General features: G+C 40.8%; 1 non-coding gene across 1 annotated transcript; it reads right to left on the bottom strand.

The window, feature by feature from the left end:
• Positions 1-13,873: 13,873 nt before the first annotated feature.
• On the bottom strand, positions 13,874-13,946 carry Trnak-cuu. Its single transcript has one exon. It is a non-coding gene; the product is annotated as a tRNA-Lys (tRNA).
• Positions 13,947-14,322: the final 376 nt, after the last annotated feature.

Raw genomic sequence — 14,322 nt, forward strand, 5'->3', positions numbered from 1 at the left:
GAGATCAGAGCTGAATCTGTGAGATACAAAAGGAATAGCTGAACCAAAAAAAATGGTCTGGGAAGTTTTGTTTAATGTCCAGTTTGGTTAATGTTTTATGAATTATTTCTAATATATTGATGTGTGGTGTGCTTGGTATGAAAACAGACAAAATAGAAGCGCATAGGATAAAAAAATAAAAGTCTATATATGAGCACAGATTTTCTTTCTCCCAAGTGCCCCACTGTTAACACTATGGTACACATTCTTATATGTGTATGTGTATGCCATATATATACATATATATATATATATACACTTATGATTACAAAAGTCAGATCATATACTATTTATACTATTCTGCAATTTGTTCTTTATACATAACAATATGCCTTTTGTACTTTTTCATCTCAGTAAAAATAGCTCTGCCTCTTGCCTTATAAAAATAAGAATAGCTAATACATGAACATGATACACTATATAATAGGACAACAGGATAGTCTTCCAATCTCCCAGCCTGTTCCTCCCCAGAGAAAAACCACTATTACCACTTTCTTTCCACAGTCACAGAATGCACAGAAACATACTGAACATACAAGCGTTGGTGCACATACAAACAGTACCACACTGCACACATTGTTCTGTACTTTGCCTATTAGAAGTTATATAAAAGTTATACATCTAGTAAGTGATTCCATAAAGAGAACTACCGCATGCCCTTCAGTGACAACATGGAGTTCGAGTCTATCTTTATTTCTTCAAATTCCATACGTTGGCATTTCTATCTCTTCACACTTGGCTAAACACAACCATATTAAATAAAAATTAGCATGCAATCAGCAACGACAAAAAAGAAAGAATAAATTGGAACTAAAGAAGCCCAAAACAAAAGAGAAATGGTAGCTGAGAACTTGTAAAGTTGTGTACTGAGACTAAGTTTAGAGCTGAGGAAGAGGAAAAGTCTTTGCAAAGCACACACGAGGCCTAGGTTCAGTCTTGAGCACAGCAAACCAATATATTAAATAATAAAGTCTGAAGCTGGAGCTTTGCTAGGAGCAGCTGAAGTCAATATTTGAAAGACGATTTAAAATCCTAAGCGCCAATGTTCTTATCAAGAGAGGACTGGCTGTCTTCGCGACTTTCAAGCCAGATGCACAGCCCCTCCATTTGATGCCCTACACCTCTACATTAACCTTGATGCAACCTCGTTCTTAAATCAGTCAATAAACATTTAAAACTCAGCTTCTAAGCTTCCACGGAGATTAACAGCCACATGCGGGTCACATGACTGAAGGTGGGGGTTACAATGAACGTGGTGGCAGTGAAGGGTTTCTGAATGCGGAGTAGTTAATTTGAATTCAAATGTATAATCAGAGGTGTTCCTGGCCATGCTCACCTGTGCTGCCTCCCACGAGTTCGAGTTCGTTGCATCCTTTGTTCTTAGGGCACAGAACATGCTGATTTAACACTTCAGGTGCTGTATGCAACCGCAGCAAATGCTGACCGTAGAAGGCTCTATTCCATGGATGACCATGTTTTATCATGTAGACAGTGTTTTCTACCACCTTAGAGACACGGGGGTTTAATTATGGAGAATAGGGACTTTTAATATTTACTTGTCGTTATTTCTAATATGTAGGCATCAAATTAGTTCATTTTTAGATTGGATTGGGTTCAAATGTTTGGTTTTTAAATTTGTTATTTTATTTGCTGACCTAGTTTAATTTTTTTAAATATATTGAATAAGTTTTGGCTTGGGATTAAGACAGAATTGCCAGCAATCTCTGAAGTGACCCTAACTATACTTCTTTTGACTCTTCTGCCATTTTGCAAATTTTATATGAAGTAATATTCTCAGCATTGATGGTTATAAAATCAAAATAACAATCAACTCTGAAAAATGTTGAAGTTGTCCCATGTCCTGCCAATATTTCTATCAAGATGTAACTCTTTCTTCCACAAAGAGCAAACATGTAGTGGGAAGGGCACTGGTCCTTTCCGGCCACCCAGCTAGCTTAGACCCGAAATAACCACACTGTATCAATTAAATCACTGCTTGGCCAGTTAGTTCTAGCTTCTTATTGGCTAACTCTTAACCCATTTCTATTCATCTGTATATCCCCAGGAGGTCATAGCCTACCAGCAAAGTTTCAGCACTTCTATCTCTGGTAGCGGCTTCATGGCATCTCTCCAACTCCGCCCTTCTTGCTCCCTGCCTTCAGCCCAACCTTCCCCACCTACCTAAGTTCTGCCTGGCTATAGGTCCTAAGCAGTTTCTTTATTCATCAGCCAATAAAAACAACATATAGACAGAAGGACCTCCCACACCACAAACACCTACATCTTTTTAGTAGAAAGATTTATCTTTAATATATAGTAAAATTGTCAAATTATGGTGTCACATACCTTTAATCTCAACACTAAGGAGGCAGAGGCAGACCGATTCCTGTGAGTTCAAGGCCAGCCTGATCTACAGAGCAAGTTCCAGGACAGGCTCCAAAGCTACTCTAAAGAAAAACCCTGTCTCAAAAAACCAATGTGTGTGTGTGTGTGTGTGTGTGTGTGTGTGTGTATACATGTGTGTATGTATATATAGTCATATATGTGAATTATTTGTATATAAAAGAGTTATTTTAAACACGTTTCTTAAGAATTTATTATGAGTAAATGTTTGATTTATAGAACTACTTTACATACCTGGAGGCATATAAAATTTCTCAAAGAAAAAGAACCATGAAAGAAAACAGTTTAAGAAACCCTGGTCTAGGTTATTTTTGGTTAACAAGCATGCCTGACTAAGAAGCAACACTCCTCTATGTGGCAATGGCTATTATGCTGATATTTTTTTAGAGGGGTATTTTACACAGATTGCAATCAAATTGGAATTATTAAAATAGTTTATCTGCCATGAAAAAATCAAAATATATGGTTTCTTTTATGCAAAATGAATTATTAGCTAAATTGACAAGATGGGCTCTTTAGTGTCAGGAATCTTTTTTCAAGGGAGGGCAAGAGAGGAGGATGCTGCGGCTGTTGTTGGAGACAGTCTCTCTATATAATCCAGTCAGAGTTCCAGCATGAGATTCTCCTACAAAGCCTCCTAAGCGCCAGAGTGGCACCATGCCCAGCTGCGCAGAGGCTTGGGCTTGGAGGGCCTCCAGTTCTGTGACCACTGCGTAGATGAGGGAAGTCGATCGTGTGATTATCTGCTTCGGGTCAGTGTCTCTCCTTTACCTGCTGGGAATGGGAAGATGAACACGGCAGAGGGGTTCCAAGCGCGATGCATTTTATATACTCATGGTGTACGACTGGTCACGTGATACTCAAAGGAAGCGGGGATGTTGGAATCAAAGAGATGTTCACATGAGAATCAGCAGTCTTTGCTGATGCCTTCCCTTGCACCTACCTTCCTCACTTCCCAGCTGAGAGCCTCTAAGACTGTCAAAACTCTGTGGCTTGCTCCATAAGCTATGGGAAATAAGCATTATGGTTTTTGTTTTGTTTTGTATTTTTGCTTTTTTTTTGGGGGGGGTTGAAAATAGATTTTGTTTTTTCCTCAGATAATCTCTCCTGTTTTCAGTTTCCCCTCCCTCTGCTCCTTCCATTTCCTCTCCACCTCTCTTTCCATCCAGATCCTTGTTGTGGAACTCATTCTGCCGATAGCCCTGGGGTACCCTTAATAAACTGATATCGATAAATATATATTGTTGTGGTTTATGCTGCAAATCCCCTCTTTCTGTCTCTCATCAGAAAACGGCTTCTAAGAGAGAGTAATAAATTATAATATAATAAGATTAAGCAAAAACTAGCAAATTGGAATTGAATAAAATAAACCAACAGAAGGAAAAGAACCCCAAAAGGCATAAGAAACAGTGACCCTCACAGGAATCCCAAAAAATATAAAGTCATAAAACATGAAACTACTAAATTGGAAGCCATAATATATAAGCAGGGACCCTAGAGCAGTCCCTGTGTGTGCTACTGCAGTCTTAGTGAGGTCAAATGAGCTTTGCCCATGTTGATTTAGTCAGCCTTGTTGTCCTGGTGTTCTCCAACCCTCTGGCTCTTACATTCTTTCTGCCTCCTCTTCTGTGCTGTTCCCTAAGCCCTGGGGGAAGGGATTTGATGGAGACATCCCACTTAGGGCTTTTCAATGTCTCTCACTCTCTACATAATGTCTAGCTGTAGGTCTTTATATTCCCATCTACCGCATGGCTCTCTGACAATGACCAAGCAGGGAAGTGATCTATGAGTATAGCAGAGTGTCATCAGGAGTTATTTTTTTTTTGCCATTTTTTAATTTATTAGAAGAGTAATTGTTGGCTTCATCCTAGGTCCCTGAACTTTTGAGTTTCAGATTTTTGATCACCCAAGGAGTGTTGAGCCTGGACATTTCTTAGAGTAGTCCTTAAATCAAATCAGACATTGGTTGGTTACACCCACAGGCTTTGTGCCACTATTGCCCTAGCATCTCTTGCAGACATAATAGCATCACAGACCAAAGGGTTTATGGCTGGGTTGGTGCTTACATTTCTCTTTGATAGCATGAGAGCACCTTCCTGTACCAAAGACGAAAGAACATAGGAGTGAAGGGTCTATGTAGACACCAGCTCAGCTTCTCTATGGTCAATAATGGAAGCACTGTGTTTTAAACTGTGAGAGGCAGGCATGGTTTTCCCGTCAGAAAGATCTGTGTTGACTATATATCTTCTTGACTATACAATATCAAAGGAATCATTTAATCTTTTCCTGGACTTCATCCTCAGCTGAGAAGCCCTTGGGTTAAGATTGACATAAGGCTGCTACATCAGTGCTGCTCACTAAGTTCTGCCTTTCTCTTGAACCACCTTCTCTGAACCCAAACTTAAAGCAATAGCAAAGATCCTCTGCCTCTCTCATAAAGGGTCTCACAGAACTAAAAATATAAAGTGTCTAAATATAGAATTATAAATCTGGATATAGCTCTACAACTATAAAGATTATCCTCAATAGCCCTTCGTTTTATGTATGAGGAGGCAAGGTTCAGAAGATCGAGGGACTTGTTCAAGGTCACAGAACTGGTGTGAAGGGAAGAACTAGCGAAGTCCCGGTTTCCAGACCCACACTCTTTCACCTCTTGCCACTTCCAAATCACATGTTGCATAAAAATGAAATTAATCTCCCTTAAGAAACTGGTGGTAACAATGCCATTATCTACGACTATCATGTGTACTGTACTCAATATACAGATCACATAACGGCTATCAAATCCTGAGACATAGCCCTCATTTTGCCAATGACAGCACCAGGAGGCATGGAAAACCACCCTGTCATTGCTGAATTGGATCAAAAAGACACAGAAAAAGTAGGCAATACCTAGGAAGCGATCGCCTGTGCCCATATGTTGTAGGGTACTTCCCACTTTCTCTTCTATCAGATTCAGTGTGTTCAGATTGATATTGAGGTCTTTGATCCATTTGGACTTGAGTTTTGTGCATGGTGATAGATATGGGTCTATTTTCATTCTTCTACAGGTTGACATCCAGTTGTGCCAGCACCATTTGTTGAAGATGCTCTCTTTCTTCCATTGTATACTTTTAGCTCCTTTATCGAAAATGAGATGTTCATAGGTTTGTGGGTTAAAATCCAGGTCTTCTATACGATTCCATTGGTCGACTTCTCTGTTTTTATGCCCATACCACACTGTTTCATTACTGTAGCTCTGTAATAGAGTTTGAAGTCAGGGATCGTAATGCCTCCAGAAGTTCCTTTATTGTATAAGATTGTTTTGGCTATCCTGGGTTTTTTGTTTTTCCATATAAAGTTGATTATTGTCCTCTCAAGATCTGTGAAGAATTTTGATGGGACCTTGATGGGAATTGCATTGAATCTATAAATTGCCTTTGGTAGAATTGCCATTTTTACTATGTTGATCCTCCCAGTCCAAGAGCAAGGGAGATCCTTCCATTTTCTGGTATCCTCTTCAATTTCTTTCTTCAATGCCTTAAAGTTCTTGTCAAATAGATCTTTCACTTCCTTGGTTAGAGTTACCCCAAGATATTTTATGCTGTTTGTGGCTATCATGAAAGGTGATGCTTCTCTGATTTCCCTCTCTGCTTCCATATCCTTTGTGTATAGGAGGGCAACTGATTTTTTGGAGTTGATCTTTTATCCGGCCACTTTAATAAAGGTGTTTATCAGCTGTAGGAGTTCTTTGGTGGAGTTTTTGGGGTCGCTTATGTACACTATCATATCATCTGCAAATAATGAAAGTTTAACTTCTTCCTTTCCAATTCGAATCCCCTTGATCCCCTTATGTTGTCTTATTGCTATTGCTAAAACCTCAAGCACTAAATTGAAGAGGTATGGAGAGAGTGGACATCCTTGTCGTGTTCCTGATTTTAGTGGGATGGCTTTGAGTTTCTCTCCGTTTAGTTTGATGTTAGCTGTTGGTTTGCTGTAAATAGCTTTTATTATATTTAGGTATAACCCTTGTATCCCTAATCTTCCTAGGTATAACCCCAGCAGCACAGACATTAAGGGCAACATTGAATAAATGGGACCTACTGAAACTGAGAAGCTTCTGTAAAGCAAAGGACACTGTCACTAAGACAAAAAGGCAACCCACTGACTGGGAGAAGGTCTTCACCAACCCCGCAACTGACAAAGGTCTGATCTCCAAAATACATAAAGAACTCAATAAACTAGACTTTAAAATGCTAATTAACCCAATTAAAAAATGGGGCACTGATCTGAACAGAGAATTCTCAACAGAAGAAGTTCAAATTGCCAAAAGAAACTTAAGGGTATGCTCAACCTCCTTAGCGATCAGGGAAATTCAAATCAAAACAACTTTGAGATATCATCTTACACCTGTCAGAATGGCTAAAATCAAAAACACCAATGATAGCCTTTGCTGGAGAGGCTGTGGAGGAAGGGGTACCCTCATCCATTGCTGGTGGGAATGCAAACTTGTGCAACCACTTTGGAAAGCAGTGTGGCGGTTTCTCAGGAAATTCGGGATCAACCTACCCCTGGACCCAGCAATGCCACTCTTGGAAATATACCCAAGAGATGCCCGATCATATGACAAGGGCATTTGTTCAACTATGTTCATAGCAGCATTATTTGTAATAGCCAGAACTTGGAAACAACCTAGATGTCCTTCAATGGAAGAATGGATGAAGAAAGTGTGGAATATATACACATTAGAGTACTTCGCTGAGGTAAAAAACAATGACTTCTCATATTTTGTATGCAAATGGATGGAAATAGAAAACACTATCCTGAGTGAGGTAACCCAGACCCAAAAAGATGAACATGGGATGTACTCACTCATAATTGGTTTCTAGCCATAAATAAACGTCATTGAGTCTATAATTTGATATTCTAAAGAAGCTAAATAAGAAGGTGAACCCAAAGAAAAACATATAGCTATCCTCCTAGTTATGGGAAGTAGACAAGATTGCCGGGCAAAAAATTGGGATCTTGGGGTGGGGTGGGAGGGGGTAAGGGGAGATGAGGAGAGAAAAGTGAGAAGGGGAGGATGAGGAGAACTTGGGGAAACGGGATGATTGGGATAAAGGAAGGTTGGATAGGGGAGCAGGGAAGCACATATCTTAATTAAGGGAGCCATCTTAGGGTTGGCAAGAGACTTGGACCTAGAGGGGCTCCCAGGTGCCCAGGGCAATGTCCCCAGTTAGTTCCTGGGGCAGCTGAGGATAGGGAACCTGAAATGACCCTATCCTATAGCCATACTGATGAATATCTTGCATATCACCATAGAACCTTCATCTGGCGATAGATGGAGATAGAGACAGAGACCCACACTGGAGCACTGGACTGAGCTCCCAATGTCCCAATGAGGAGCAGAAGGAGGGAGAACATGAGCAAAGAAGTCGGGACCACAAGGGGTGCACCCACCCACGGAGACAGTGGGGCTGGTCTATTGGGAGCTCACCAAGGCCAGCTGGACTGTGACTGAAAAAGCATGGGATAAAACCGGACTCTCTGAATATGGCGAGCAAGGAGGGCTGATGAGAAGCCAAGGACAATGGCACTGGGTTTTGATCCTACTTCATGTTCTGGCTTTGTGGGAGCCTAGCCAGTTTGGATGTTCACCTTCCTAGACCAGGATGGAGGGGGGACGACTTTGACTTTCCACAGGGCAGGGAACCCTGACTTCTCTTCAGAATGGAGAGGGAGGGGGAGAGGAGTGGAGGGAGGGGGAGGGAAATGGGAGGCTGGGAAATTCTTTTTCAATAAAAAAATAAAAAATTAAAATTTAAAAAAAAAAAGAAAAAAAGTAGGCAATAGCTGAGGCTCCAGGACCCACCCAGAGTTGTTGGGGCAGACGGGGATAAGGTGCTGAATTTCATAATACATTACCAGGTGCTCAGTCAGCTTTCCCAAGCTGGACCTGTGTTTTCTGATCCTATGCCTCTCTGGAGGAATCCTAAGATTCCCAACAAGCCTGATGCCTTTTTCCATAACTGCTTATCTGCCACTTGCACAACCTGCCTTGATTTCTCTACCCTTCTGACAGCTACAGATGAGTATGTCTGCACTGTGCTGATATTACAGTTCCTGTCCTGGGCAAAGAGGAAACAGAGACTGGTTAATTACTAACACCCAAACCCTTAAAGCCAGTCAGCAGATAAGGTACCTCAAAGACAAAGAAAGAAAGAAAAATCTTCTGAGCTCTTTTTTAAGGCAAGTTAAAAAACAAACAACTAGGCGGTGGTGGCGCACGCCTTTAATCCCAGCACTCAGGAGGCAGAGGCAGGCGGATCTCTGTGAGTTCAATACCAGCCTGAACTACAAAGAGTTCCAGGACAGTCAGGGAACAGGGAAACCATGTCTCAAAAAAACAAAACAAACAAACAATCAAAAACCAACAACTACAATAGAAAACCAATTAGCTGGCTCCAGTCCACTCCACATCAGACTCACCAGTCTCCCTGGTGAAGGGGAAGAGGGTCGACATGGAATATACCCAGTTCATTCTGGACATCGGCCTGTCTTCCAGGAATGGATACTTGGAGAATTATCATCAAGCAGACTTCCCAGACTTTGACCTGGAGTCTGACGCTGCATCTATCCTGAAGTCACACAGGACTGCACTTCAGCACTGCCCACCATCAGGAAAGCAACTTTTTGGATGGCCTCTAGGTCTATGGTGGCCATATAACCCAGCAGCCATGCATTTTCAAACGCTGCTAAATGGTGACCTAACTCTAAAGCCCTCTGATGGCAGCTTCGCCTCTGGGAGTCAGCCCTACTCCTGAGTACTCTCGGCTAAGCGAGTGCCACCTTGTCTCTCTCCTCCACATCATCATTATAATTAATAAGCAACAATATCATCCCTCGTGGTTACATGCTTATTAGTTGTTAACTGGCCTTAGCATCATTATCTCATTAAGCCTTCCCTGCTAAATTACTTTATCAGCTTCCCTCCGAAGGGGGTCTGTGCGTCTGCTTGCTAGGAATCCTAAGCTCAAACAAGGGAAAGCAAAAGGGGAAATCACAGGCATTTAGAGCAACTCCCAACATGAATTTTTTTTTCAATTAAGATTGTGTCTACTGCTTTGCATTGCTATAAATCCTCTCATGTGTTTCAAATAATACCATAAGCTTTTTCACTTAGGACAACTATTTTTATGGAGGGCGAAATGTTGCAGAGAGCACAAATTAGTTACAATCTAAACTCCCTCCCTCCTTGCTACCTACACTTGTATTTGGATAATGGATCTCTCATTCTTCTATGGGATGCTAGATTTGGAAATCTTACATCAAGGACCACGAAGAGGCTTGCCCACAGACCCCCCACTGCAGTTACTCCAGACTCAATCTTTTCCTAACTTCCCTGATAATGCTTACCTTTTCTTCCCGCTAATAGCAATCATTTTATAAGCTAGCCTTTGACAAAGGGAGACGAAGAGTATTCTGCTCATGAATGGGTGGCGAACACAGACTATGTACCCCTCTCAGTGTGCTTTCATTCTGAGAGAATTGCGGGGCTGCTTCTATTGTCCTGACTTTACGTGTTAACCATGACCTGTGTGTGTCTTCTCCACCTTCCTGTCTAGTTGTGCACCTTCCCTAGAGGTCGCAGGGTTGCCGTGCTGAGTTGGACCTGGCCCTTTTACAGCCCCTTAGTCACACTGTGTTTCCCATTCCAATTATCTCCTCCCTCCTCTGCCTTGCTCAGCCCTTAATCATCTCCCATACAATTCATCCTTCACTCTCACTTTCCCAGGTAATTTCCCTTTCTAAATATCTTATTATTCCATCCTCCTTATTGCACACATCCTTCAAATCCAATTGTTCATTGGATTTTCTCACAAATCCGGCCATCTTACTGGGTGGGCAGCCTTCTCGTCTGCTCCATTGTCTTGTTTCTCTGCTTCCTTCCCTTCTTACTAAATTCTTTACTTCCATCAGACCGGGCCAGGAGTTGAAATGGTAAAATTAAATCTCTTCTTCTCCTTGTTTGTTTACTTACTTGTTGGAATCCAATTATTATTATTTGGGGAGGTTAAGATTTGTAAATCAAAATCCTTCCCCCTCTCCCTCGGAAGCCATCAAAGTCTAGTTTTTTAAATCTCATCAGGAACAGGAACAGGAAAAGGATCATAAGATAAAATAGTGTGAAATAGTATTACACTGAGATAAATTAACCATTGTTTTCTCCTTAGGAGATGTAGTCCAGCATGATGTGCGAATGTGCTTCTGCTGAAACCCTTTCCTCTGGATTGAAAGCAAACCCTAAATCCAAACCTCTCTGTACTCAGCACTGCTTTTCTTGTCCATTGTTTCCTTGCACAGCATTTAGCTTCCCATTTTTGTGTGTTTTAAAAACACCATGGCTTCCAGGGGCCTTTCCTTCCTCTTTATTTATTTGTTATTTTGTTTTAAACCTCAGGGAGTTCCTTTTAAAACTGGAGACATTCGTCATTTTCCTCTTGATTATTTTCTTTTCCTTACGATCCTAGCTCCTTCATTCTTTTTCAGTGAACATGTTCCTTTCTCAGATTTGCACCAGAGACAAAATGTCCAATTTTCCATCTTTGTTCCTTGCCACCTTTCTATCATCATTCACGTCCCTTTAACTGTGATTTCACTCCACCATGCTTTGTGGTTGGGATGGTTGCTGAATTTCCCCCACTGTCTCCCTAGTCAAGAGGGCAACCATGTTGTTCCCACAGTGCCCCCCGAGTGCTAGCAAAGGAAGAGCATCATGGTCATGTCCTTCGTTAGCTGTACACCAAGATGATGGAATTAAACACCAGTGAGAGGGTAGACTCATCACGCTATGCTTATGGGAGGAATTGCAGCAATTTCCCAAATCTATCTCTTTATTGAACTTCTCCAGAGAATAGTGCTCATTTTTCAAGGTTATTGGTTTTTCTGTTCCATCACAGGTATAAAAATTCCATATAGGAGAATAAGCTTAGTAGATTGTAAGCACAGAAAACCAGCGTGCATGTTCCACCTACTCTGCTCTCCTTTCCCTGTAGACCAGCAGAGGTACAGGCTGCTGGTAAGGGGAAACTAGTATTTTCAGTTAATTGACTGAATGTGTGTTTCTTTGAAAAGACCCGAGCTCCTCTAAGTTCATCCTTTTTAAAAATAATCTAAATTATGTAGTGTTTTTTCTAAAATATGACCCTTTTCTCCCTCAGTTTTCTATTACAGTTCACACACAATTTCTCCTGAGGTTTGATAGAGTCTAATTTTCTTCATTATTCAATTTGGTTCCTGTTAAGTGAGACAGGCATTCACTGACAAGAAGAACATTTAAATTTTGGCAAATAAGTTCATTAGTATTCAGAAAGCTTGGTAACCCTCATATTTAATAAACCTTTCCATTACAGAGTAAGAAATCGTGCAAAATAGTCAAACAAATTAGCAACGGGGCCACCAAGAGCGCACATTCAACCCTCCTAAAGCTGATGTCCCGGTTTATCAGTTCCTGTCAATCAGTAAAGTAAGAAAGATGAAACTTGCAATTATATACATGGAGCCATAACTCCTCATTCTTTCCATTTTACCTAAAGCAGAAGAGTTTTATTTTTTCTTTTCTCTTGAGGGATAAAGAAAATACATATATCTAAGCTGCCTTATGGTCAATGGCTGGAACTAGAGCACACCAGACCATAAATGAGAAGCAGGAAGAGCAAGGCGCCATCGCTCCTTCTGTCTTCACAGAGCAAATACTCACCCTTGGAAGCATGAAAATGCTCAGCACACTGTCCTCCCCATTAGAATGCTTAGAATGACATGGGTTTACTGATTCTGTTTCCACATAAAAGGGGGACTGCCACACTAAAATATCTGGAAATGGGGTTACATGATTGTAATCCCAGCCAGTTATTCTGAATATGTATGAAGGCAGAAGACTCAAAAAGTTCAAAACTAGCCTCAGTCACAAGGATTGGGATACCTGGGACTCTGTCTGAAAATGCAAACATTTTTACTTTAAGTGTTTTTCAGACAATATATTTTTATCATGTACTTTCAACTCTACACAGATCCCCCCACCTCTCTATCCATCCAACTTTCTGTTATTTCTCTTTTAAAAGAAGTGAAAAGCAAAACAAAAACAATAATCAAAATATACAAACTATAAAAGGAAGAAAATAAAAAAGATTAAAAAATTTAACAAAAAAAGAGTACAGTAGACATGGATTAAAAACTGATATTTGAATGTTTGATAATTACTTAAGTTGGTTTTTTTTCATTTGTTTTGTTTATCTTGGCCCCTTATTTCTCTAACTCCTATCAGAAAAGTTTATTTCTTAAATTTTATACTGTCTTTTATATAACTGCTAGGTAGAAAATAAAGACAAGAAGAAAAGACAAATATTATCCTTAGTACTGATAAACACCTACATAAAGAAACACAATAGAGGGGTAGGGGAGATGGCTCAGTAGTTAAGAGCACTGACTGCTCTTCCAGAGGACTTGGGTTCAATTCCTAGCACCCACATGGTAGCTCACAACTGGCTACAACTCCAGTTCAAGAGGACCCTACATGCTCATACAGATATACACACAAGCAAAACACCAGTGCAGAAAAAAATAAAAATAAACTATTTTTTTAAAAAAAAAATGTGTTGCAATTTAAAGACAAAAGAAAGGCAATACAGACAGTTAGAGCCTATAATTCATAGGAAAAGATAGACATTACCAGAGGTGGATATTACTTGACTTTAACAGAAAAGGAAAATTGAAAGTCAAGAGTCATTCATTTTATCACTTAGGCCATTAAAATGAAATGGTAAGTCATTCCTTATAATAAAAATATTCGAAACAAATAGTATCTGTCAACAGCTCTGAACATGAAGTTTCATTGTTTTATGTATCCATAAAATATGTCCTGGATTTAGAGAGAAGTAGTCAGTGGACTTGTTGACAATGAAATAGAAATGAGAAATTGCTAAAAGGATTCCCAATGAGGTCAGAGATCACAGCAACATTTTTGTCTGATTAGCATTTTTCCATTCATTTTTTTAAGAAGTGACAAACCATGGGGGATAATACAGAGAAATACAGTGTGTAGAAAGTATATCTATTTATTGAGAAGTATTTTGGGTTTAGATTCTCTCTACCTGGTCAAGGATGGCCTGTAGGGAGTAGCATATTCATTGTTCTACATAGGCTGGAAGGTGGTCTTTCGGCACATATCCTGGAAGTAAAAGATTTCTCTTCCTTATACCTGGAGGAAGTTCTTTTTGTGGTAACCCTGGGTTTGAGTGGTTACTTGGATATGAATCTTAGGGTTCAACAAAATTACTTAGTCAGTATGAGGCACTTGCTTGCAGGTGGTTACCTCAAGGGTGGGGTGCTACAGCACACTGCAACTGGTTCCTGTTGGGGACGCAGCCCCCGCCGCCCCCATTACTACAGTTGGCGCCCAACGTGGGGCTCGAACCCACGACCCTGAGATTAAGAGTCTCATGCTCTACCGACTGAGCTAGCCGGGCAGGCGGCTGGGGTGTTGGGGACGCAGCCCCGCTGCCGCCCCCATTACTACAGGTTCCCTCTAAGGAAAATGTCAGAAGGTAAAAGGAAAGTGAAGACTCTCTGGAAGAGTGAGGTTCATCGTGTACCTCCAAAGCCAATACATGCCTGACCATAGTACAGAGCATAAGCTCCATGGGGATGGGAACAAAGGACAGGAGCAAAGGCAGCAGGCAACATGAAGGAGGACATAGAGTTAGCATCCTCTTAACTCCAGAGAAGAACTCGACGCATACTTAAAAACTGATACAACAAAGCCAGGTGGTGGTGGTGCATGCCTTTAATCCCAGCACTCAGGAGGCAAAGGCAGGAGGATTTCTGTAAGTTCAAGGCCTGCCT

The sequence above is a fragment of the Microtus oregoni genome, unplaced genomic scaffold (genome assembly GCF_018167655.1).
Source record: "Microtus oregoni isolate MIOR12 unplaced genomic scaffold, Mior012 000026F_ref0000081, whole genome shotgun sequence".
In the NCBI taxonomy this organism is placed as follows: domain Eukaryota; kingdom Metazoa; phylum Chordata; class Mammalia; order Rodentia; family Cricetidae; genus Microtus; species Microtus oregoni.